General features: G+C 50.5%; 1 non-coding gene and 1 pseudogene across 1 annotated transcript; both read right to left on the reverse strand.

The window, feature by feature from the left end:
* Positions 1 to 1,319: 1,319 nt before the first annotated feature.
* Positions 1,320 to 7,317, reverse strand: LOC140904839 (uncharacterized; annotated as a pseudogene).
* A 14,095-nt stretch (positions 7,318 to 21,412) lies between these two features.
* TRNAE-CUC (transfer RNA glutamic acid (anticodon CUC)) lies at positions 21,413 to 21,484 on the reverse strand. The gene has a single exon. It is a non-coding gene; the product is annotated as a tRNA-Glu (tRNA).
* Between the last annotated feature and the right edge of the window lie 4,682 nt (positions 21,485 to 26,166).

Genomic DNA, 26,166 nt, shown 5'->3' on the forward strand with positions numbered 1-26,166 from the left:
AACCACTCGTACCTCTCATTTCTACCTGAGTTCTTGTCAAATCTTTGACCTTAGTTGTAGCAATTTTACACGGCTCTGGCGTAGAATTCTTCACCAATCACACAACATACCAGTAGCGATACTGAGGTAGAACTCCCCCAAATATGCCCTTTTGTTTCTTTAATCTGGTGGCTCAGATTTAAATAAGGGACTAAATTCAGGTGCGGCTTAGAATCCCTCTAAGACACCAAATGTCAGGTATCTACTCAAAATGGGTGTCTTTCTGCAGCTCTATCGCATTCCTCATGGATGTCATTTCCTACACATTTACAGCATCTGCCAGGAGTGAGCTGAACAGAAATGTCACTTCCATTTTTCCCATCTCTACCTAGGAAGGGATTGTATTTCCCAAATAAGAGGCAACATGCACCTGATGAGGAAGGGAAGATCTTCAGGAGCAACCTCTTGCAGGGCATGGGCCACAACTGCTTTGGGAGGCAAATGAATGGGTCTTTTGCTTCGTTTCAAATCATTTACTAGAGAATCCTCTTCCCAGCCCCTTCGGGAAATATTGACCTTACCAATTGAAGAACAGGGGGATAGAGATGGTGATGGAGAATCCCTCTGATTTACCCTATGTTCTTCTGTTGTTACAGAGGGGAAAAGACATTTTTCCCTATCCCTTCCCTATTCCTGCTCTTTGTTATACTTCAATATATTTTAAGGGAGGAAAACGGTAGTAAAAATATCTGCCTTCAGGAAAACCTGAAGCAACAGCGCTCTGATGAACTGTGACAACTGGGAATGAAACAATATGATCCTGGTGGGGGAACTTGATGACTAACAATTGTTTTTAAATGGGGGAACAGTATAACTGTGATGCTCAGGCTTTGTTTAGACTAGGACATGCGATGGAGTTTAGGTCAGGTCAAGGGGAAAGCTAATGCCAACCACTGCACCTCGGCTGCATCTGCACGACAACTGTAATTGTCTTTTAACACCAAGATCACTAACTTGAGCAGCCAACGCCATGTACAGTCCTAGTGGATGTAAGGCACGGGTAGTTTTTGCCTCAGTGTAGCTTGTTGGGAACAAACCTCTCTCCCCCACCTGGAGCTGATGAACATTCCTGGCTGGAGGGACACACGCTCCTTTGACCCAAAAGGAAAGGAGTTGATAGAAAACATCACAGGACTGACCCCAAAGAAGGGTGAGCTGCAAAAGGCAGGAGCAGGCAACTCATCTGGGGGAGCTGAGTAACCACGGTGAAGATGGGGCACAGATCACTAAGTGGGAATTAGCAAATGTGATTTAAAAGAAAAAAATACCTTTGGCCAGCCCTAGTCAAGGCATTTGTTACAGTTCACTCCCATGTGGATTTTCTGATGTCTAATAAGGGTTGAGCGCTGATTGAAGCTTCTCCCACACTCAGAGCACGTGTAGGGCCTCTCTCCTGTGTGGATTCGCTGATGTGTGATAAGGGCTGAGCTTTGATTGAAGTGTTTGCCACACTCACGGCATCCATAAGGTTTCTCACCCGTATGGATTCGCCGATGTATGATAAAGTATGAGCTCCGATCAAAGCGTTTCCCACACTCAGAGCATCCATAAGGCTTCTCACCTGTGTGGATTCTTCTATGTGTGGTCAGTACAGAGCTCCGATTAAAGCTTTTCCCGCACTCAGAGCACATGTAGGGGGTCTCTCCTGTGTGCGTTCTCTGATGTGTGATTAGGGTAGAGCTCTGATTGAAGCTTTTCCCGCACTCAGAGCATGTGTAGGGCCTCTCCCCTGTGTGGATTCGCTGATGTGAGAGGAGGGATGAACTGTCAATGAAGTGCTTCCCACACTCAGGGCATTCCTAAGGTTTCTCACCCGTGTGGATTTTCCGATGTCTAATAAGGTGTGAGCTCTGCTTGAAGTGTTTCCCACACTCAGGGCATCCGTAAGGTTTCTCACCCGTGTGGATTTTCCAATGTGTAATAAGGTGTGAGCTCCGCTTGAAGTGTTTCCCACACTCAGGGCATCCATAAGGTTTCTCACCCGTGTGAATTTTCCGATGTGTAATAAGGTTTGAGCTCTGCTTGAAGTGTTTCCCACACTCAGGGCATCCATAAGGTTTCTCACCCGTGTGGATTCTCTTATGTGCAATGAGATGCGAGCTCTGCTTGAAGCATTTCCCACACACACAGCATGCGTAAGGTTTCTCACCCGTGTGGATTCTCTGATGTCTGAGAAGGTCCGAGCTCCCTTTGAAGCTTTTCCCACACTCGAGGCATGTGTAGCGTGTTCCTTCCAAGTTCATTCTCTCACGTGTAATAAGGTCTGACTGGCTACCGAAGTTTTCCTCTGGCCTCTGCTGACTCTCACAGGCTTTTGTTTTTTCTGGGCGTGCACAGCTCCCAGAATCATTCCCTTTGGACCTTCCTGACAACATCCCATGGGCTTCTACTCGCTCAGCATCTTCCTGCTGGGGCTCCTCCTCGTTTTCACTCACCATCCCAACACCTGACGGGAGACCGAGAGAATCCAGACGTAAGTCTCTGCCTGCGCCAGAGAGAAAGCAAATCTCAGAGAGAAGAATGGGAAAAGGGATGAAGGAACCAAAATGTGTACAGGACAGATCAAACCTATCAGGAGCTGATTTTCCCTTCAACCTTCCCCAGAGGAGAGAAAGGAAGGGATCAGTTCTGGGTCCGTATCTCAGAAGAAATCTCAGGGGACAGCGAGATTGGGGAGGGACTTGCTGCCAGTTGTCAGTCAGGATAGGTGGGAAGCCATGAGTGACCTCTGCCTAACGATTCTACATCTGCAGGGAACAATCCTGAACTTGGAGAGCTCACAAGGTCTTTGTAGGGCATCCCAAATGTTTCCTTTATTCACCGACAGTTTTGGGGTTGGTTTAACCAATGCCTCACCTATGCAGGCAGCTCTCGGGAGCACTTTTTTCTTAGAGTCATGAAGGTCTGGGACGCACGGCTCCTCCCCTCGTTCCAGCTGCGAGATCACATCAGTTCTGGAAACTGGAAACCCTGCTCAAGGCAAAGAAAACAAGGGAGGTCAGTGGAATTTGTGGGATACTTGTCACAAAGAATATTCCATGCTTTTAAGCCCAGCTCACTTTTAAGTAGTAACGTCCCAAGGCCGGCTTCCTTGGCTCAAAGTGCCAGGAGATGATTATTATAAATCATATTCATTACCTTAGTGCCTAAGGGCCAACTAACAGTGGGTCCTCATTTTGCTAGGCACAGTACAAACCGAGAAGCGTTGATGGCCCGTGCCCTGAAGAAGTTACAATCTAAATAGACAAGGCAGACACAGAATGGGGGAAGGGGTACAACCCACCAGCAGAGTGAACTCCGTGAAGGCAGAGTGGCAGATCTGATCAACACAGGCCTAGATCTTGAGACTATCGGATTTAATGTTTCAACCAAGGCCAGTGTTTTCCAGAAATTGTCGCTAGGACTGCATTTTTTCCCAAAATTACTCTTTGTTTCTGGAATCACCGTTAATATCCGGAATTGCTGATCAGAGGGTGGGTGGGGCATGCAGGGTCACAATCCCCCAGATTTCTCCCTGGAGACACCCGTCTCCTCCCCAGGGCACAGGCTGGCTGCGGTTGAGACTTGATGCCAATTTCTTCCCTCCTCATACAAGTCTGGGATCGGCAGTGGGACGCCAGGCTCTCTCATCATGCTGCAGAGAGGACGGCACTCACAGCTGCTCACGGCCGTGTCCACAGCACCTCTCCCCTGCTCATTTCCCCTGTACACAGCTGGTTCATGCCCCGTCTCTCCAGCGCACAGCTGGCTCTAGGCTCTCAATGCCCAGTATCTGAGCCCCACCGCCCCCACACAGCCGGCTCCTGTCCCCTCCCCCCAAGGCACTTTCAGGCTTTAAAGGATTAGATATTGCTCACGTTTGTCAATTACTCTGTTTTCATTGCCTGCAAACTCTTGCCCTAATTATGACTGTTATCTGTATATCTAAGCCAGCCCTTGAAAGCATGAATTCTTCACAGACTATGATGCCGAGATGCGCCACATGATACCAGGAAGGGCTGCGGGATGGGTTTCCTGTGCAAGCTGGTATCACTACAGGGTGATGAATGCCAGATCTCAAGGCTGGTTATGCAGAGCTCCACCTCTTGAAGCTTTACCCAACGCAGAAAGGGGAAGTGACGGATTTCCCCTCATTCAGGAGACTGAAGACGACAGACTTTTGGGGGATAAACAGCTGAGTTTGAGCTGACTGAGGGGGGTCTTTCTGGGCTACAAACTCACAGGACCTGATAACCACCAAGAGGTAACCCTTTAAGAAAGGTTTTAATACACTTTGGAACCGATCAGGGATTCCCATGAGGACCGCTGAGGGAATGAAGGTAAACACGCATTTGGATGCTCTTCTTCTTTTATGAGAACGGGAACAGGCAGGGCAGGGATATCACTGAATGCAGGATCTCAGCAGGACGAGGTGTCAGGATAGCACCATATTGCAGCCCATTGGAAAACATAATCCCAACTACACATATAAAATGATGGGCTCTAAATGAGCTGTTTCCACTCAACAGAGGGATCTTGGAGTCACTGGGCACAGTTCTCTGAAAACATCAACTCAGTGTGCCACGGCAGTCAAAAAGCAAAGAGAATGTTGGGAATCATTCTGAAATGGATAGATAAGAAGACAGAAAATATCGTATCGCCTCTATATAAACCCATGGTACACCCACATCTCGAATACTGCCTGCAGATGTGCTTGCCCCATCTCAAAAAAAGATATATTGGAAAAGGTTCAGAAAAGGGCAACCCAAATGATTACAGGTATGAAACTCTTCTGTACGGGGAAAGATTAAAAAGACCGGGACTATTCAGCTTGGAAAAGAGACAAAGGGGGGATATGAGAGAGGTCTATAAAATCAAAACTGCCGTGGAGAAAGTAAATAAGGACGTGTCATTTACTCCTTCTCATAACACAAGGAGTAGGAATCACCCAATCAAATTAATAGACAGCAGGTTTATAAGAAACAAAAGGAAGTATTTCTTCACACAATGCACAGTCAACCTGGGGAACTCCTTGCCAGAGGACGTTGTGAAGGACAAGATTATAATAGGGTTACAAAAAAAAAACAAAAAACACCATGAGAAATCTATTGAGGACAGGTCCGTGAATGGTTATTAGCCAGGATGGGCAGGGATGGTGTCCCTAACTTCTGTTTGTCATAAGCTGTGAATGGGTGACAGGAGATGAATCACTTCATGATTCCCTGTTCTGTTCATTCCCTCTGGGACACCCGGCGCTGGTCACTGTCGGAAGACAGGACACTGGGTTAGATGGACCTTTGGTCTGTCCCAGTGTGGCCATTCTTAAATACTAGGGAACCTAGTGAGTCCAGTGCAATGGGAGGGAGTAGGAAAATCCCTGGCTGTGGAGAACACTGGGAAATTAGAAACTATCATTCAGAAGCAACAGACTCTAAATAGTCTAGAAAAGCAGAATGTGAAAAATAAGAATCGGGGTCATGTGACTTCAGGAATGAGGGACTCAAAAAACCAAGTCTGCAGAGAAGGTAGATAGTGGCTATTGCACATGGGGATGGGCGGAGCAACTCTCCAGGTCTCAAGGATTTTCACCAGCAACCGAGGCCATTGTCCCATGCACGGGGCAATCCGGAGCAGTGAGGAGTTGTGTCATCTGTAATCCTGGCTGAGTTTCAATGCTCTGCTGCTGGAGCTCCCTTGTCTGGATTCCCCCAGCCAGCATTCAAGGTCTGTGTGATCAGTAACCCTGGACCAGCCGCTCTGACCCCAGCAGCCTGCTTCTTCCACCCCAAGCACATTCTGGTCTGGGTGGAGAAAGCTCAGGGTTTGAGAGAAGGCCAGGGGTAGGAAGCTTCTGTTCGTTATGCTGGACCTAACCCCCCGTTTTACTTGTGCAAACAGGAGATATTTGACACTGTGCGATTCTGCTCCTGTGCTCTCTTCCCACAGCGTTCAGCAGCAGGGGAGGGTCGCTGGTCGTGTGTGTGTCACTGGCATGCTGGGGTGATGCTGGAACAGGACAGAGCAGAGGTGGCAATGTGGGGGTGGCATGAACCTCATCACTTCCGTTCCCCTTCCAAGAACCGAGGGGACAGGAATCCTTACCCAGCGAGGTCACATTCTCATAGGTCTCCTGCATGACGTCTCTGTAGAGGGCTCTCTGAGCGGGGTCCAGCAGAGCCCACTCTTCCCTGGTGAAATGCACAGCTACCTCCTCGAAGGTCACCGGCCCCTGAAAGACCCAGAGCCCCACACTCAGGACCTGCTGCCCCACTCACAGCCCCACTATTCGTGGGGGAGAGGAGACAATCAAACGGAAACTCTGGGTGGACCGCAGCCAACAGAGTCCCACCCCCACCCCGCTCAGAGCACCCAGGAAACACCAGGGTGAGGGGGTGAAGAGACACCCCTCCTCTCTCCCAGCAGATCCATCACACACCTACTAGCCACAGACTGATACCGGAGATGCTGCCCCGAGCAGGGTCTAGGGAGAGATCTCTTGAAGGAAGCCCAACACCCTCCTCCTTGTGAAAAGAAAAGGAGGACTTGTGGCACCTTAGAGACTATCCAATTTATTTGAGCATAAGCTTTCGTGAGCTACAGTTCACTTCATCGGATGCAAACTGTGGAAAGTGTAGAAGAACTTTTTATATACACACAAATCATGAAAAAAATACCTCCTCCCACCCCACTCTCCTGCTGGTAACAGCTTATCTAAAGTGATCACTCTCCTTACAATGTGTATGATAATCAAGGTGGCCCATTTCCAGCACAAATCCAGGGTTTAACAAGAACGTTGGAGGGGTGGGGGGGCAGGAAAAAACAAGGGGAAATAGGTTACCTTGCATAATGACTTAGCCACACCTAGAGCTGGATATGAAGCAGGGGAATCTCCCCTAAGCCTGACTGGTGGCTTCCCCCTTCGTATTTCAAGGCACCCGCTGGTTAGTTGGGTCAGGCTCCAGCACTACGAGTCTGGTCCTTTTTCCCAGCCCCATCTAGGTAGGTTATTTTCTGTTCACCAGATTGGAGCATTTCCACCTCCGAACCTCATGGGTCTCTTCCTAGAATCTAGGCCACTTATTAAACAACTCCCAGCAGGTCTGCCACCCCCTGGCCTCCTCCCTTTCTCCACCCTGTGCATTTCCTGCCCCACTCCAACCTCCAAACCAGACGGTGCAAACCTTCCCCTCTCCCGTGTATTTGCTGTCCCTCTCCCTCCTGCAGGAACAGATCAGAACCCCCCACAATAATCCCTACCTGAGCTGGCTCCTCTGCAGCCATGTCACTCCCTGGTCCCATGGGAGGACGGGATGAACTGGAAAGAAACATGAGCGTCGTTCTGCAACCTGGCCGGGCAAGAAGGGCTGTTGTAGAAGTTTAGGAACGGACATTAGTTCAATTCACATCACGCTTCCCCCAGGCTCTTTCCTTGCAGAGTGAGATCCGAGATTCTGCCGTGCTCAGAAAATGCTCAATCTCTGGATTACAGCAGAGACCTGGCCCCTCCTGCCAGGCTAGGCCCACAGACACACTTTTAACCTCCTTTCTCCCTCCCGCATCCCAAAACAAAGTCTCTGAACGCAATCCCAGAAAAAAGCAGAACCAAAGGAGTCCCTTTCGAGGATTCCCTCTGACACTGACCCCACGGCAGCCACACCCCAGCAGGAGGGACATGGAGTCAGGAACTGGGTTTTCCTCTCTCTCATCCTTGTCTTGTCCACAGGAAAGTGATTCTCCCCACAGTGCAGTAATACATCTGTCTGGGCAGATGAGAGAGCTGGAAATCTCTTTCAAAACTCTTTTATCCCACGGACCCTGTCAGTCTCTCTATCTCCTTTTCCCTGTGCCCTCTCCATGCCTGTCTGCTAGGAAACTCTCATTCCTGGGTTGTTTGCTCCCCCATGGCTGGATTTGCTCCTGCAAATGGCAGGAGAAATGGGGTGGGGGGCTGTTTGTGTAGAGTCATTTTATAGGTCTTCACTGCCTGCCTGGGATTTCCCCATTGCCTGCCTAGGACCCCCACCTGCCCTCCACCAGGATCTGCCAGCCCATTTGCCTGGGACCCCCTCCTCCTCCCAGCAGGACCCCCTGACGCTTTACAGGAGGACCCCTCACTCTGCGCCAGGGACCGCCCCACCACAGCTCTGTGCACTGGGCATGGCAATGGTCCCAGGAGCCAGCTGGGCAATCCCAGACAGAGCCCCTGGCACAGCACCAGGCAACATCTAATCCCCTGCCCCACCTGCCCAAGAGACCCCCACCCCCACTGGTCTGCAGCCAACAGGCCCCCAGCCATACCCACCTCCAGGACCCATAGCCTTTGGGCTGGGCACATCAGAACTACCCCCCGAAACCCCAAACCCTCCAGAATCCACCAACCTGACTAGGCCCCCCCCCTGCCCAGCCACCCAGAGGCCTCCCCCTACCACAATGCCCCTTCAGCTCCCGCTGCAATCTCCCCACACAGACACCTGCCCCCCCCAGCAACAATGTTCTCTCACAGTGTCTGGTAAGTGGATAGAAAGTTATCACCGCCCCCTGCTGGCCAGTCACACAGGCAGAGGGAGCCCGGGGGGACGCCTCTTTAACAGGAGAAGGGAAGCCATGGAGGGCTAAAATAAGTAAGACATTTCCAAACTCTGTCACTAGCAAATAATGGCCACCGTGGATCCACCCCAGAGTTGGCTACAGCTTTGCACTGCGGGAAGCCCCCCCCCTCACGGAGACCCTTTGTCATGGGGTTTGGGATACTTCTGGACCCACGCTGCACTCAGAGGGACCTCCTCATCCCGTGCCAGCTGGAGAAAAGAAAAGGGTCCAGCCAACTCTCCTGTTACCAACTGGGAACACCCATCCCCCAAACAGGGGGAGGCCCCTGGCTTTGATGGGTATTGAATATATGGCTAGTCTCTTTTATCAGCAAACATTTTTAACAGAGAGAAAGGAGGGAACAAATGATTCTCAAAGGAGAGGGAAAGATGATCATTGTTGCAGGGGGGTTAATTTCCCAACCAGGATGGAGAAGGACTCAGGGCCACAGGTTCCCCCCAAAGAAGGACAAGTTGCTAGGATTTAGAGACATGGGGAACAGCCCCAAACCCAAGAGGATTTTTAATTGACATTTGATAATGACATCGTAAGAGGGAAACCTGAGATTTGAGATCAGTGTTCAGAAATGAAAGAGAAAGGGTGGAAATCTGAGGGATTTTGGATCCATTTATGCAAATTATAGAGAGGAAAGTGGAAAATGAGAGGGATTTTATCGCAGTTGTTGATAGGAGGTAAAAGCTGAGTGTATTTCCCACCACTATTTGGTCAATGAATAGAGCGGAAATGGGCAACATTGGCAAACGTTTGAGATCCATATTCAGGAATCTGAGAAAAGGTGTAAATCTGAGATTTTCGTCGTAATTTATAATTAGAGAGACAGGGAAAGCTCTCAGGGGCATATTCAATTAGAAGTAGACAACTAGAGTAAAAGTGGGGCAAACGTTGAGGGTATTTTTGAGGAATCTTTGAGACGTACAGAGAAAACGTGTCACAAACTACGCAACTGAGAACATGGGATAAACGCCAAGACCGGGGGGGCTTTTATGTGGCTATTAAAGAACTAGCTGGAAAAGGGGGGACCGTTTGTGATATAAAATCCAGCCTGTCCAATACAGAAGCAGAAAGTGATGGTCCCCCCCCCACGGCCCCCGTTCACCTGGGCAGCACGGAGCCCTCTGAGGGGCTGACTGAAGGGGGCGGGGGGGGGGGGCTGCAGGGCTCCCTGGGGGCGGGGAGGGGGCGGCAGTGGGGGATGGGCAGGTAGGGGACAGAGAGTCACTTTCCTGCCCCCCCCGCCCAGCGCTCCCCCCCCGGGGTCTCCCACTCACCGGAGCACGGGGGGGTGAATGACGGGCCCCACCCCGCACAGAGCCCGGAGGGGAGCCGCAGCTGCTCCTCCTACAGATCCGACACGAGGCAGCGCCTGGTCTGCTCCGGGCTCCGCCCCCAGACGCTGCCCCGCCCCCTGTCTGCTCCAGGCCCCGCCCCCAGGCGCTGCCACGCCCCCTGTCTGCTCCAGGCCCCGCCCCCAGGCGCTGCCCCGCCCCCGATCCGCTCCAGGCCCCGCCCCCAGGCGCTGCCCCGCCCCCTGTCTGCTCCAGGCCCCGCCCCCAGGCGCTGCCTCGTGTCGGGTCTCTCGGAGGAGCAGCTGCGGCTCCGCTCCGGGGTCTGTGCTGGGGGGGCCCGTCATTAACCCCCCCGTGCCCGGCCGGGGGGGGCTTTCTCCAGCTGGGACCAGCCCCTGGCTCTGCCCGCCCCCGACCCGGTGAGTGGGAGACCCCGCGGGGGGGGGAGCGCTGGTGGGGGGGGGCAGGAAAGTGACTCTCTGCCCCCGGCACGGCTGGGATTGGGGGGGGCAGAGACTGGGGCCCGGCGGGCGGGGTCCCTTGGGGGGTGTTGGGGGGAGAATCCGGAGTTGCGGGGGGTGGGGGTTGAACTGTCTCTGTGCAGCCAGGAAATTCCCGGGGGGAAGTGGGGGGCGGCGGGGGAGTTAATTGGATCCCCTCCCCCCCCACGGGCACAAATGCCCCCCAGTTTTCCCCTTTTCCCTCTCGGTAGCTCCCACCTGGTTGTAAACTCCCCCCCACCCCCCCATTGATCCGCTCTCTGGTCTCCCCGATCCCCCCCCCCCCGTCTCTCCCTCCTCCTCACATGTCCATTGAAACTCCCCTCCCGTGGCGGGGGCGGGATTCCCCCCCCCCCCCCCGTTGTATCCGCAGCGATTTGTCCCGGTGTCGGTGGGAAGTTGGAGCCCGGAGCCATCCCCCAACCTGGCTGCCCCAGCGTGGGGGTGGGAGGAGACGCCGGGTCTCTGCCGGGGCGGGGAAGGGAGGGGACGTGTCCCCCATGGGGCTGCCCCCGATCCCGGCTTCCCAGTCCCACTTGATGCCCCCAACTGCCGCACCGTTGCCCCCAGCCCCCACCTGCCCCCCCACCTGCCCATCCCCCACTGCCGCCCCCTCCCCTCCCCCAGGGAGCCCTCCAGCTCCCCCCCCCGCCCCCTCCTGTCAGCCCCTCAGAGGGCTCCCTGCTGCCCAGGTGACCGGGGGCCATGGGCGGGTGCGGGGGCCATCACTTTCTGTTTATGTTTTGGACAGGCTGGATTTTATATGACAAACGGTCCCCCTTTTCCAGCTCGTTATTTAATAGCCACCTAAAATCCCCCCTGGTCTTGTGTTTATCCCATGTTCTCAGTTGTGTAGTTTGTGACACGTTTTCTCTGTACCTCTGTACCTAAAAAAGTTTAGGGGTACTTGTGGGACCTTAGAGACTAACCAATTTATTTGAGCATGAGCTTTCGTGAGCTACAGCTCACTTCATCGGATGCATACCATGGAAACTGCAGAAGACATTATACACAGAGACCATGAAACAATACCCCCTCCCACCCCACTCTCCTGTTGGTTATAGCTTATCCAAAGTGATCATCAAGTTGGGCCACTTCCAGCACAAATCCAGGTTTTCTCACCCTCTGCCCCCCCCCCTCCCGCCACCCCACAAACTCACTCTCCTGCTGGTAATAGCTTATCCAAACTGACCACTCCCCTTTCAATGTGCATGATAATCAAGGTGGGCCATTTCCAGCATAAATCCAAGTTTAACCACAACGTCGCCCTGAGTCCTTCTCCATCCTGGTTGGGAAATTAACCCCCCTGCAACAATGATCATCTTTCCCTCTCCTTTGAGAATCATTTGTTCCCTCCTTTCTCTCTGTTAAAAATGTTTGCTGATAAAAGAGACTAGCCATATACTCAATACCCATCAAAGCCAGGGGCCTCCCCCTGTTTGGGGGATGGGTGGATCCCAGTTGGTAACAGGAGAGTTGGCTGGACCCTTTTCTTTTCTCCAGCTGGCACGGGATGAGGAGGTCCCTCTGAGTGCAGCGTGGGTCCAGAAGTATCCCAAACCCCATGACAAAGGGTCTCCATGAGGGGGGGCTTCCCGCAGTGCAAAGCTGTAGCCAACTCTGGGGTGGATCCACGGTGGCCATTATTTGCTAGTGACAGAGTATGGAAATTTTTTAGTTATTTTGGCCCTCCAGGGCTTCCCTTCTCCTGTTAAAGAGGCGTCCCCCCGGGCTCCCTCTGCCTGTGTGACTGGCCAGCAGGGGGTGGTGATAACTTTCTGTCCACTTGTCAGACACTGTGAGGGAACACTGTTGCTGGGGGGGGCAGGTGTCTGTGTGGGGAGATTGCAGCGGGAGCTGAAGGGGCATTGTGGTAGGGGGAGGCCTCTGGGTGGCTGGGCAGGGGGGACCCTAGTCAGGTTGGTGAGTTCTGGAGGGTTTGGGGTTTCGGGGAGTAGTTCTGATGTGCCCAGCCCTAAGGCTATGGGTCCTGGAGGTGGGTATGGCTGGGGGCCTGTTGGCTGCAGACCAGTGGGGGTGGGGGTCTCTTGGGCAGGTGGGGCAGGGGATTAGACGCTGCCTGGTGCTGTGCCAGGGGCTCTGTCTGGGATTGCCCAGCTGGCTCCTGGGACCATTGCCATGCCCAGTGCACAGCGCTGTGGTGGGGCGGTCCCTGGCGCAGAGTGAGGGGTCCTCCTGTAAAGCGTCAGGGGGTCCTGCTGGGAGGAGGAGGGGGTCCCAGGCAAATGGCCTGGCAGATCCTGGTGGACGGCAGGTGGGGGTCCTAGGCAGGCAATGGGGAAATCCCTGGCAGGCAGTGAGGGACTATAAAATGACTCTACACAAACAGCCCCCCACCCCATTTCTCCTGCCATTTGCAGGAGCAAATCCAGCCATGAGGGAGCAAACAACCCAGGAATGAGAGTTTCCTAGCAGACAGGCATGGAGAGGGCACAGGGAAAAGGAGATAGAGAGACTGACAGGGTCTGTGGGATAAAAGAGTTTTGAAAGAGATTTCCAGCTCTCTCATCTGCCCAGACAGATGTATTACTGCACTTTGGGGAGAATCACTTTCCTGTGGACAAGACGAGGATGAGAGAGAGGAAAACCCAGTTTCTGACTCCATGTCCCTCCTGCTGGGGTGTGGTTGTCGTGGGGTCAGTGTCAGAGGGAATCCTCGAAAGGGACTCCTTTGGTTCTGCTTTTTTCGCGGATTGCGTTCAGAGACTTTGTTTTGGGATGCGGGAGGGAGAAAGGAGGTTAAAAGTGTGTCTGTGGGCCTAGCCTGGCAGGAGGGGCCAGGTCTCTGCTGTAATCCAGAGACTGAGCATTTTCTCAGCACGGCAGAATCTCGGATCTCGCTCTGCAAGGAAAGAGCCTGGGGGAAGCGTGATGTGAAATGAACTAATGCCCGTTCCCAAACCTCCACAACGGCCCTTCTCGCCCGGCCAGGCTGCAGAACGACGCTCACGTTTTGTTCCAGTTCATCCCGTCCTCCCATGGGACAAGGGAGCGACATGGCTGCAGAGGAGCCAGCTCAGGTAGGGATTATTGTGGGGGGTTCTGATCTGTTCCTGCAGGAGGGAGAGGGACAGCAAATACACGGGAGAGGGGAAGGTTTGCACCGTCTGGTTTGGAGGTTGGAGCGGGGCAGGAAATGCACAGGGTGGAGAAAGGGAGGAGGCCAGGGGGTGGCAGACCTGCTGGGAGTTGTTTAATAAGTGGCCTAGATTCTTGGAACAGACCCATGAGGTTCGGAGGTGGAAATGCTCCAATTTGGTGAACAGAAAATAACGCACGTAGATGGGGCTGGGAAAAAGGACCAGACTCCTAGTGCTGGAGCCTGACCCAACTAACCAGTGGGTGCCTTTAAATATGAAGGGGGAAGCCACCAGTCAGGCTTAGGGGAGATTCTCCTGCCTCATATCCAGCTCCTCACAAGGAGGAGGGTGTTGGGCTTCCTACAAGAGATCTCTCCCTAGACCCTGCTCGGGGCAGCATCTCCGGTATCAGTCTGTGGCTAGTAGGTGTGTGATGGATCTGCTGGGAGAGAGGAGGGGTGTCTCTTCGCCCCCTCACCCTGGTGTTTCCTGGGTGCTCTGAGCGGGGTGGGGGTGGGACTCTGTTGGCTGCGGTCCACCCAGAGTTTCCGTTTGATTGTCTCCTCTCCCCCACGAATAGTGGGGCTGTGAGTGGGGCAGCAGGTCCTGAGTGTGGGGCTCTGGCTCTTTCAGGGGCCGGTGACCTTCGAGGAGGTGGCTGTGTATTTCACCAGGGAAGAGTGGGCTCTGCTGGACCCCGCTCAGAGAGCCCTCTACAGAGCCGTCATGCAGGAGACCTATGAGACTGTGACCTCGCTGGGTAAGGGTTCCTGTCCCCTCGGTTCTTGGAAGGGGAACGGAAGAGATGAGGTTCACGCCACCTCCACAATGCCACCTCTGCTCTGTCCTGTTCCAGCATCACCTCAGCATGCCAGTGACACACACACGACCAGAGACCCTCCCCTGCTGCTGAACGCTGTGGGAAGAGAGCACAGGAGCAGAATCGCACAGTGTCAAATCTCTCCTGTTTGCACCAGTAAAACGGGGGGTTAGGTCCAGCATAACGAGCCGAAGCTTCCTACCCCTGGCCTTCTCTCAAACCCTGAGCCTTTCCACCCAGACCAGAAAGTGCTTGGGGTGTAAGAAGCAGGCTGCTGGGGTCAGAGCGGCTGGTCCAGGGTTACTGATCACACAGACCTTGAATGCTGGCTGGGGGAATCCAGACAAGGGAGCTCCAGCAGCAGAACATTGAAACTCAGCCAGGATTACAGATGACACAACTCCTCACTGCTCCGGATTGCCCCATGCATGGGACAATGGCCTCGGTTTTTGGTGAAAATCCTTGAGACCTGGAGAGTTGCTCCCCCCATCCCCATGTGCAATAGCCACAATCTCTCTTCTCTAGACTTGTTTTTTTGAGTCCCTCATTCCTGAAGTCACATGACCCCGATTCTTATTTTTCACATTCTGCTTTTCTAGACTATTTAGAGTCTGTTGCTTGTGAATGATAGTTTCTAATTTCCCAGTGTTCTCCACAGCCAGGGATTTTCCTACTCCCTCCCATTGCACTGGACTCACTAGGTTCCCTGGTATTTAAGAACAGCCACACTGGGACAGACCAAAGGTCCATCTAGCCCAGTGTCCTGTCTTCCGACAGTGACCAGCACCGGGTGTCCCAGAGGGAATGAACAGAACAGGGAATCATGAAGTGGTTCATCTCCTGTCACCCATTCAGAGCTTTTGACAAACAGAAGTAAGGGACACCATCCCTGCCCATCCTGGCTAATAACCATTCATGGACCTGTCCTCAATAGATTTCTCATGGTGTTTTTTTTTTTTTTTTTTTGTAACCCTATTATAATCTTGGCCTTCACAACGTCCTCTGGCAAGGAGTTCCCCAGGTTGACTGTGCGTTGTGTGAAGAAATACTTCCTTTAGTTTCTTATAAACCTGCTGCCTATTAATTTGATTGGGTGATTCCTCGTCCTTGTGTTCTGAGAAGGAGTAAATCACACTTCCTTCTTTACTTTCTCCACAGCAGACATTCTTTTATAGACCTCTCTCATATCCCCCCTTTGTCTCTTTTCCAAGCTGAAAAGTTCCAGTCTTACATATCTCTCCTCATACAGAAGCTGTTTCATACTCCTAGTCTGTTTTTTTTTTGCCCTTTTCTGAACCTTTTCCAATTGCAATGTATCTTTTTTGAGATGGGCCAACCACGTCTGCACACAATATTCAAGATGTGGGCGTACCATGGATTTATATAGAGGCAAGTAATGTACTGTCTTATTATCTATCCCTTTCTTAATGATTCCCAACACCCTGTTCGCTTTTTGACTGCCTCTGCACCCTGAGTGGATGTTTTCAGAGAACTATCGACAATGACTCCAAGATCCCTCTCTTGAGTGGAAACAGCTAATGTAGACCCCATCATTTTATATGTATAGTTGGGATTATGTTTTCCAATGGGCTGCACTAGGTGCTATCCTGACATCTAGGACTGCTGAGATCCTGCATTCAGTGAGATCCCTGCCCTTCCTGTTCCGGTTCTTATAAAACAAGAAGAGCATCCAAATGTGTGTTTACCTTCATTCCCTCAGCGGTCCTCATGGGAATCCCTGATCGGTTCCAAAGTGTATTAAAACCTTTCTTAAAGGGTTACCTCCTGGTGGTTATCAGGTCCTCTGAGTTTGTAGCCCAGAAAGACCCCCCTCAGTCAGCTCAAACTCAGCTGTTTATCCCGCAAAAGTCTGTCGTCTTCAGTCTCCTGAATGAGGGGAAATCCGTCACTACCCCTTTCTGCATTGGGTAAAGCTTCAAAAGGTGGAGCTCTGCATAACCAGCCTTGACATCTGGCATTCATCACCCTGTAGTGATACCAGCTTGCACAGGAAACCCATCCCGCAGCCCTTCCTGGTATCATGTGGCGCATCTCGGCATTATAGTCTGTGAAGAATTCATGCTTTCAAGGGCTGGCTTAGATATACAGATAACAGTCATAATTAGGGCAAGAGTTTGCAGGCAATGAAAAGAGAGTAATTGACAAACGTGAGCAATATCTAATCCTTTAAAGCCTGAAAGTGCCTTGGGGGGAGGGGACAGGAGCCGGCTGTGTGGGGGCGGTAGGGCTCAGATACTGGGCATTGAGAGCCTAGAGCCAGCTGTGCGCTGGAGAGATGGGGCATGAACCAGCTGTGTGCAGGGCAGATGAGCAGGGGAGAGGTGCTGTGGACACGGCCGCGAGCAGCTGTGAGTGCCGTCCTCTCTGCAGCATGATGAGAGAGCCTGGCATCCCACTGCCGATCCCAGACTTGTATGAGGAGGGAAGAAATTGGCATCAAGTCTCAACTGCAGCCAGCCTGTGCCCTGGGGAGGAGACGGGTGTCTCCAGGGAGAAATCTGGGGGGTTGTGACCCTGCATGCCCCACCCACCCTCTGATCAGCAATTCCGGATATTAACGGTGATTCCAGAAACAAAGAGTAATTTTGGGAAAAATGCAGTCCTAGCGACAATTTCCAGAAAACACTGGCCCTGGTTGTAACATTAAATCCGATAGTCTCAAGATCTAGGCCTGTGTTGATCAGATCTGCCACTCTGCCTTCACGGAGTTCACTCTGCTGGTGGGTTCTACCCCTTCCCGCATTCTATGTCTGCCTTGTCTATTTAGATTGAAACTTCTTCAGGACACGGGCCATCAACGCTTCTCGGTTTGTACTGTGCCTAGCAAAATGAGGACCCACTGTTAGTTGGCCCTTAGGCAGTAAGGTAATGAATATGATTTATAATAATCATCTCCTGGCACTTTGAGCCAAGGAAGCCGGCCTTGGGACGTTACTACTTAAAAGTGAGCTGGGCTTAAAAGCATGGAATATTCTTTGTGACAAGTATCCCACAAATTCCACTGACCTCCCTTGTTTTCTTTGCCTTGAGCAGGGTTTCCAGTTTCCAGAACTGATGTGATCTCGCAGCTGGAACGAGGGGAGGAGTCGTGCGTCCCAGACCTTCATGGCTATAAGAAAAAAGTGCTCCCGAGAGCTGCCTGCATAGGTGAGGCATTGGTTAAACCAACCCCAAAACTGTCGGTGAATACAGGAAACATTTGGGATGCCCTACAAAGACCCTGTGAGCTCTCCAAGTTCAGGATTGTTCCCTGCAGATGTAGAATCGTTAGGCAGAGGTCACTCATGGCTTCCCACCTATCCTGACTGACAACTGGCAGCAGGTCCCTCCCCGATCTCGCTGTCCCCTGAGATTTCTTCTGAGATACGGACCCAGAACTGATCCCGTTTTTTCTCTCCTCTGGGGAAGGTTGAAGGGAAAATCAGCTCCTGATAGGTTTGATCTGTCCTGTACACATTTTGGTTCCTTCATCCCTTTTTCCATTCTTCTGACATTTCCTTTCTCTCTGGCGCAGGCAGGATGCCCTGAGTGTGGGAAACACTTCAAGCAGAGCTCACACCTTATTACACATCGGAAAATCCACACGGGTGAGAAACCTTACGGATGCCCTGAGTGTGGGAAACACTTCATTGACAGTTCATCCCTCCTCTCCCATCAGCGAATCCACACCGGTGAGGGACCCTACATATTCTCTGAGTGCGGAAAAAGCTTCAATCAGAGCTCTACCCTAATCACACATCAGAGAACGCACACAGGAGAGACCCCCTACATGTGCTCACACTGGGCTTGATGGACCATTGGTCTGACCCAGTCTATGACCTGTCGTGTGTTCTTATGTAAGCCCTCTGCGGCCTTGTCTACACGGGCAAGTTTCTGCACAGGAAAGCAGCTTTCTGCGGTGTAACTCCCGAGGTGTGCACGCAGATTTCGTGATGCATGATAAAAAGGGGCCATGACAGGGACACACTGCCGTGCGGGGTCAAAGTGAAGGAGCTGTGACACGCCTACCACAAGGTGCAGGAGGCAAACTGCTGCTCCATATTGGGGCCTAACTAACCCCAGCATCACGGCAAGAATCTACCTAGCAGCTGGAGAAAAAATATGAATGAGAGTCACAGACACCCCCACGTGGCCTGTCTCTTCCCCAATCTCAACACCTGGAAGATTGTCTGGAAGACTCAGAATTTGAACGGCGGAGATTGGTCCCAGGCTGAGAGGGAATTCAGTCTGTGTATTAAGAACTCAACATTGCCTGGAGCAACCAGTGAGTGAGAAAAGCTGTTTGATCCAATTTTTGCTTAGTATATTCAAATTAGAGTTTAGACTGGGAGTCTATTTTCGTTTGTTTTGTAACCACTTTTGACCTCTGTGACCAACACTTATACTCAGTTAAAATCTAACTTTCTGTAGTTAATAAACTTATTTTACTATTTTATACTTACTCCTGAGTTTGTCCAAAGTGCTTGGGAAAGTTGCTCACATGACAAAGGCTGGTGCATGTCCCCTTTATTTTTGATGAAGTGGCGAACTAATTAATGAGCTTACACTTTTCAAGAGAAGGCCGTGAGCTGTGTAAGATGGTACATTTCTGAGCTGCAAGGCTGAGAGCTGGGGAGATATGCTGGTGTCTCTGCATAACTGAGGAGTGGTTTATAGAGCATTCATGCAACTGAGTTGGGTGCTTTGCTGCATGTTGTTGGCCAAATGATCATAGAATCCTAGGATATCGGGGTTGGAAGGGACCTCAGGAGGTATCTAGTCCAACCCCCTGCCCAGAGGAGGACCAATCCCCAATTAAATCATCCCAGCCAGGGCTTTCTCAAGCCTGACCTGAAAAACTTCCAAGGAAGGCGATTCCACCACCTTCCTAGGTAACGCATTTCAGTGTTTCACCACCCTCCTAGTGAAAAAGTTTTTCCTAATTTCCAACCTAAACCTCCCCCACTGCAACTTGACCATTACTCCTTGTCCTGTCCTCTTCCACCGCTGAGAATAGTCTAGAACCAACAAGTTCTCCCTGCTTGTTTCCCAGGCTTCGTGCATTTATGTATAGGGACTTGAGGTAACCCGCTGATCGCCCCTCTTTCTCAGGATGAGGCAGGAGCCCTCCTCTCTCCTGCACTCCTGCTCGTGCTTCCTCCTGGTATCCCACTTCCCCACTTACCTCAGGGCTTTGGTCTCCTTCCCCTGGTGAACCTAGTTTAAAGCCCTCCTCACTAGGTTAGCCAGCCTGCTTGCAAAGATGCTCTTCCCTCTCTTCGTTAGGTGGAGCCTGTCTCTGCCTAGCACTTCTCCTTCTTGGAACACTATCCCATGGTCAAAGAATCCAAAGCCTTCTCTCCGACACCACCTGCGTAGCCATTCATTGATTTCCACGATTCGACAGTCCCTACCCCGGCCTTTTCTTTCCACGGGGAGGATGGACGAGAATACCACTTGCACCTCAAACTCCTTTATCCTTCTTCCCAGGGCCACAAAGTCCGCAGGGATCCGCTCAAGGTCATTCTTGGTAGTATCATTGGTGCCCACGTGGAGGAGCAGGAAGGGGTAGCGATCCGAGGGCTGGATGAGTCTCGGCAGTCTCTCCGTCACATCGCGAATCTTAGCTCCTTGCAAGCAGCAGACTTCTTGGTTTTCCCGGTTGGGATGGCAGATAGATGACTCAGTCCTCCTGAGCAGAGAGTCCCTGACCACCACCGCCCGCCGCCTCCTCTTGGGAGCGGTGGTCGTGGAACCCCCAACCCTAGCACAGTGCATCTCATGCCTTCCAATTGGCGCAGTCTCCTTCTGCTCCCTTCCCTCAGACGTATCCTCTGGTCCACTCTCCGCATTAGTACCTGTGGAGACAACATGAAAACGGTATCTGCCCTGTATCTGCCCTGCTGGTACCTGGACGCTCCCCATTCTTCTTCTGGAGGTCACATGATGCCAAATTTCTTCACCGTCCTCCTGTCCCCGATGTGCAGCCTGCTCTGAATCTGTTTTTCTATGATTCTCTGTGTGCTGTGTGGATTTGTGTGTGGGTCTGATTTTTGTTAATGCCTGCATGGGCCTGTGCAGTGTGTGATTTTCTCTTTCTCTCTCTGTGTTTCTCTCTCTCTGTTTGTATCTTCATGTGTAAATTCACTGGAATGTTTAAAAATATCCACAGCTTTGCTAATTTTCATCAGGAATTTTTCTCGGTCAACAAATTCTCACTTGTTCCCTACCGAAGTGTTCACTCTTGGATGGCATCAAATTAATCTATGAAATTCTGAACTGAAACCTCACCTGCTTTTCAGGGATTCTTCCTTAGACTCAGAGGATCAAGAGCTGGAAAATTCACCTAATTCAGTTTAAAGGCAAAGCTTCACTGAGAGTTGAAATTCCAAGCCCTTGTTTACAAAATGAGAAAAAGAGCCAGGGGAAGCACTTCCTTTTGGTTCACAGAATAAAGCGTTTGTCATTTAAGGGTTTGTTTCCCATATTTTAAAACCACAAGGGGTCTTCGTAAACACCCAGTCTGACCTCCTGTCTAGCACGGGCCCGAAACCTGCCACCGAAGAATTCCTTTTCAACTAGAACAGATCTGTTTAAAAAAAAAATAGATCCAATATTGATTTGAAAATTTCCAGGAATGGAGACTCCACCAGGACTCTGGGTAAGATTTTCAATGGTTAATTCCCTTCCCTGTCAGAAAGCACACCTTATTTCCAATCTGAATGTGTCTAGCTTCACTTCCAGCCATTGGCTCACATTATACATTTGTCTGTTAGATTGAAGAGCCTGTTCGTAAGTATTGTTCCCCATGTAGGTATTTAGGGAGTGAGATTGTCATCCCCTAAATCTTATCTGAGCTCTTTGTGACTAATTTGCACCTGTCTATTTGTGGACATCTAGATGCACAGTGGAAACATGACAAATTCTGCTCCTAGTCAGTGGGAAGCTTTGATTTTGATATGGTCTCCAAAGCCCTTGCCAACATCTCGTAGAAGATGGGGGAATAAGGGAAAAACCATCAATTTGTTAAAATTGCAAGAGAAGAATAAATTAAGGTGTTTTGCTGTAAAGTCACTTTTCCCTGACTGGGAATTGAACCCAGGTCGTGGCGGTGAGAGCGCCAAATCCTAACCACTAGACCACCAGGGGGAGGAGGATAATGCTGTTCTTCTCAGCTGTGCTACACTTTCTTAGGCTATTTTTTGTCCAATTTCTGAAGCTGCTTCTTTGTCCATTCCCTGAGCGGCTAAGAGCAGAGCGGGCAGCAACCCCTGTGCTCAGGGTCACAACCGGAGCCCAACCCAAGCCACTGAAACAAACTCAAATGCTGCGTCAGTTTCCTCCACTAGGATCACAGAGCAACACAAAGAAAACCCAGGAGGAACAATCCTCCTCTGCCTTCATTCACCCCATTGCAACCCTCTCAGCAGCCAACCTGGGCCTTCTTCTGGGAAGGACATTGAGTTGATAGGAACTTTGGCATAGAGAGCAAGGGAGGGAGTTTGCTCTCCCTCGGTGTGAGCTGATTGCATTCTGACTCCATGTAACAGGGCTCTAAGTTTTGCCATCTTCTGAATTCTGTGTCCTCAACAAGCAGCCAAAGTGCTGAACCCCCTGGACCCTTCTGCTGGGAGCATGGGGATTGCACAAGAGCTGCAAGCCCTTTTTACCTCTCCTTGTCCTACTCGGCTTCCCCAGACTTTCCCCACCAATGCTTTCATCAGACTCTGGAGGAATCTAAGTCCCTGCAGGTTTCCCTCACCCACCTCGTAAGGGAAACAGTGATTCCCTTCTCTGACACTCCTGGGGCCACATTTTCTTTGAGGAGCTTCTCCCCAGGGGGTCTGATGTCCTGCAAAAATACAAAATCACTTACCGTGGAATTCTCTCCCCAGAACATCTGAGACAATATTGACTTAAAGAATGAACTAACTGTGATCATCTGCCCTTCCTTCAGTTACTTTGGGTTCTGCTGTTGTTCACCATTTCTGAGTGGAGATTTTAAATCACGGCTATTTCCTCGTTAGCATGTCATGGGCTACTATCAGCAGGAGGAAAAATCACTTTTTGTAGTGGTAATCAGGGTGGCCCATTTCAAACAGTTCTCTGTGAGTTCAATCCTTGAGGGGGCCATTTAGGGATCTGGGGCAAAAATTGGGGATTGGTCCTGCCTTGAGCAGTGGATTGGACTAGATGACCTCCTGAGGTCCCTTCCAAATCTGTGATTCTGTGAAAGAGACATGTCAGAAGGCAGGGGACTTGACAAAGCCCTGGCTGGGATGATTCAGTTGGGGTTGGTCAAAATTCAGAGTAATCCCCACCTTCCGACCCTAAAGTTTCATGAAAGGAAAAAATAATGAGGAAGAAAGCTTGATAAATGACTTGGAGGGAATGAAAAGAAAAATAATCAGAAGCAAAACAAGACACTGTTTCTGCCCGAGGACCCGGAGGCCTTTCATGCCTGAGGCGAACGTGGTAATAACCTACACTGCAAAAACCAGTCGTGGCGAGCTTTTCGCCTCTTTAGTTGAGCTTTCTCAGTAGCCACTGCGTCAGCTATTTCAGCGTTTCTCTTTGAGGAACAGGAGCACAAAGAACACCAATGGCTTCTTTTTTACCTCAGATATCCGTCAGAAACGCTACGATAGCTCCTCCAGTTTCCCCTTCTCACCAGGAGACAAAACGCAGGAAGGCGCCAAACCAAGAAAGCTCACTTTGACTTCACTTTCCCATGGGCATTCCCCTGCCAGCTCCCTGGCACAGCAATACAAGACACAAGAAATGCAGGAAGATAAAGCTGAGTGAAGGAAACCTGCAGGTACTTGGATCCCTCCAGCGTCAGAGGAAACCATTTGTGGGGAAGGGTCCGGCTTACCGAGGAGGACAAAGAGACGAAACATGGACTCGCCGACGCTGTGCAAAACATCATGACACCAGAGCCCATGTGACGCGAGGGTTCGCACTTTGGCTGCTTCCTGCCTGCACAGAGTTGACAAACCGGGGGCAGCCAAAGCTGGGAAACCTGATTCTAGACACTGAGTCAGAATGCTACCTGCTCACGTCAAGTGGAAGCAAATCCCCTCCCTGGCTTTCTATGCCAAAATTATAATCAGCAGAGTGGTTTCCCTGGACAAGCCACTTGGTAGGCGGAAGAAGAAGCGGAGAAGGATGCAGTGGGGTAAATGAAAGCAGAGGAGGATTGTTCCTCTTTTGTGTTGCTCTTGGGATTCTGATGGAGGAACCTAAAGCATAATTTGAGCTTATTTCAATGCTTTTCCCTGAGCTCAGGTTATGAGCACAGGGGTACCTTCACTCTCTGTTCTTGTCCCCTCTGAAATGGGGAATGGACCATTTCCTAAACTGGAGAGAAAGTAGCCTTAGAAAGCATAGAGGGTAGTCAACTATTTTTTGTCAAGGTCCAAAATCTCAGTCAAGATATGATCAAGGTCCAGACTCCAGAGAAAATAATTTTAAAAAATCATAATAATAAGTAAATAAAAAGATTTCAGGGTCCACTAAAAATTTCTGGCTGTCTAGAGTTGGCCCGTGGTACACCTGTTGAGTACCCTTGGTCTACTGGTTAGGAGTCTCGTTGATGCTGCCTTGGTTCCATCCTCAGTCAGGGAAAGAAACTTCTCGACACAATTCTCCATTCAGTCTTCACTGCAAATTAAAAAAACCTCAGAACTTTCACTCCAATAGCTTATTATCTGGCCATTTTGTGCCCTGTCCCTTATAAACACAAAAAGGGGCCTTTTTAAATACCAAAGACTATGAGAATGGGGGAGAACTGGCTGACTCCAGCTGCCCATCTCTATTCACTTGTGTGCCGAATTGAATGAATCTCTTTGGATACACAGCAATCGTGAAGCATAAATCTGCTTCAGTGGATATACTGGAAGCGATATTGTCTAAATAACACCTGGCTTTTTTCAAAACCAGCAATCGTCACAAGAGGTCCCAGAATCGTCTGAGATTGCCTCTAGCTGACAAAGGGGCCCATTTTTCAGCTAGGAATTCAACTTCTTTGTTCCCTTTTCTCTGCTTTGAGTCTCTTTCCACTTGTCCCAGGTAGTGTGGCGAGCAAACGCGCAGGTGGGTGAGATAATATCTTTGACTGGGCCAGCTTCTGTTGGGGACAAAGACAAGCTTTTCTGGGACATGCATGGCTACAACTACATAGCAAATACTCATAAGCCATGAATTAGTTCTTCTTTCACACTGGAAAGCATCACTTTTGGTATGACACCAAGAAATTATTTATTAGCCCGTATAACCGTTTCTTCTCCACATGTTGAGATTATCTTTCGCCTGTAATGCCATCACGTATTAAAATTCCAAATGGCCAATTAGCAAGCACCAAAATAAAGAACAGCCAATTATTAATCTGCCTCACCCCTAGCCCTGCCCAGGATCTCTGCATTGGTTTAGAAAATATTTTCACATAGATATTTGCAAATTGGGAAGTTTTAAACTGTGTCAGCTTCCGTCTAGAAAGAGAGAGTGGTAAGCTAAATTGTTCCAACACAGATTTCCCCATCTACGTGAGAGACAGAATTAGAAAGAAGTAAGGAAAGTGAATCCAAGGTAAATGATTCTGACCTTTCCTTTGAAATGTTCAGTGCAATAAATCAGTGAATATTCCCATAAGTAAACTCCTGTAAGTGACAAAAAAGAGGGCATGGGAAAAGGCTGTCAAATGTTAAATGTGTTAAACTTTAATTTATGAGCAAAATTGTGTGGCCATTAAATTACAACCCTAAAATATCGTCAAAGGAAAGAAAAAGGAACAAAAAGTGTGGGAAATACGAGTGTATTTCAGCAAAGGTCTTGGAATGGAGAAAGACCAAAAGTGATCAGTCGGGGGAAAAGGCACTGTTTCTGCCCAGTTTTAAACCAGGGATATTTTGCTTGTGAAGCAAACATGATAACCACCACGCTACACTACAATCCATTGCAGAAACGAATTGGGCCCAGCTTTGGATGTCCCCTTCTAAGGCTTTCTCAGCTGCCAGTGTATATCCGCTCCCTCAGTTCCCTTTTGAAGAACAGGACAACAAAGAACTTACTTTCCAAACTCAGACAGGCATCAGAAAAGGTGCAATGTGTCATCCAAATTGCCCTTCTCACAATGAGGCCAAAACGCAGGCAAATCTCATAAGCAAGAAACCTCACATCCACTCCACTTCTCCATAGACATTTCCCTGCCAGCTCCTCGGGAGCAACCAACGAGACAAGAAACCAAAAAACAGTAAAATCCAGAGCACGTTTCCCACCACAGGTTTCACTGACTGCGAAGGGTCATGTAGAAATGTTTTGCCTTTTCATACCTGAAGACTTGGTTATTCTCTCCTTCCCTGAACTGGAATGGAAAGCGAGGAGATAGGTGTGAGAACAAGCACTCCTATGCAAAGGAAATAAGGCACCCAGCATATAAGCCATCAGCAGGAGATTAAAACCTGGGCTACACTACACAGTTAGGCCTGCCGACAGTATTTTACGTTGTCCTAATTACCTCTCGGTGCACACTACAGCCTTGTCCCATCTATGTAAGTGCCCTGCTACATCCACATAGTAACTCCAGCTCCTCAAGAGGCACGGGGATTGCGTTGGGGTCGTTAGGACAACCCAGTGTCTGTGTAGACACTGCCTTACTCACAGGGGCTGCTGGCTGTCTTGCCAATGTCATGGCTTCCGGCTGGCTCCCTTCATGGCTGCCCTCCGCTCCCTGATCCCAGCGGGGCTGCACCTGCCTGGCTCCTCGCAGGGCTGCTGCACGAAAGCTCCCGGCTCCCAGCGCAGGGAGCCGAGAAGCCTGAGCACTTGGCCCC

This window comes from Lepidochelys kempii, unplaced genomic scaffold (assembly GCF_965140265.1).
Source record: "Lepidochelys kempii isolate rLepKem1 unplaced genomic scaffold, rLepKem1.hap2 scaffold_94, whole genome shotgun sequence".
NCBI classification, from domain to species: Eukaryota; Metazoa; Chordata; order Testudines; family Cheloniidae; genus Lepidochelys; species Lepidochelys kempii.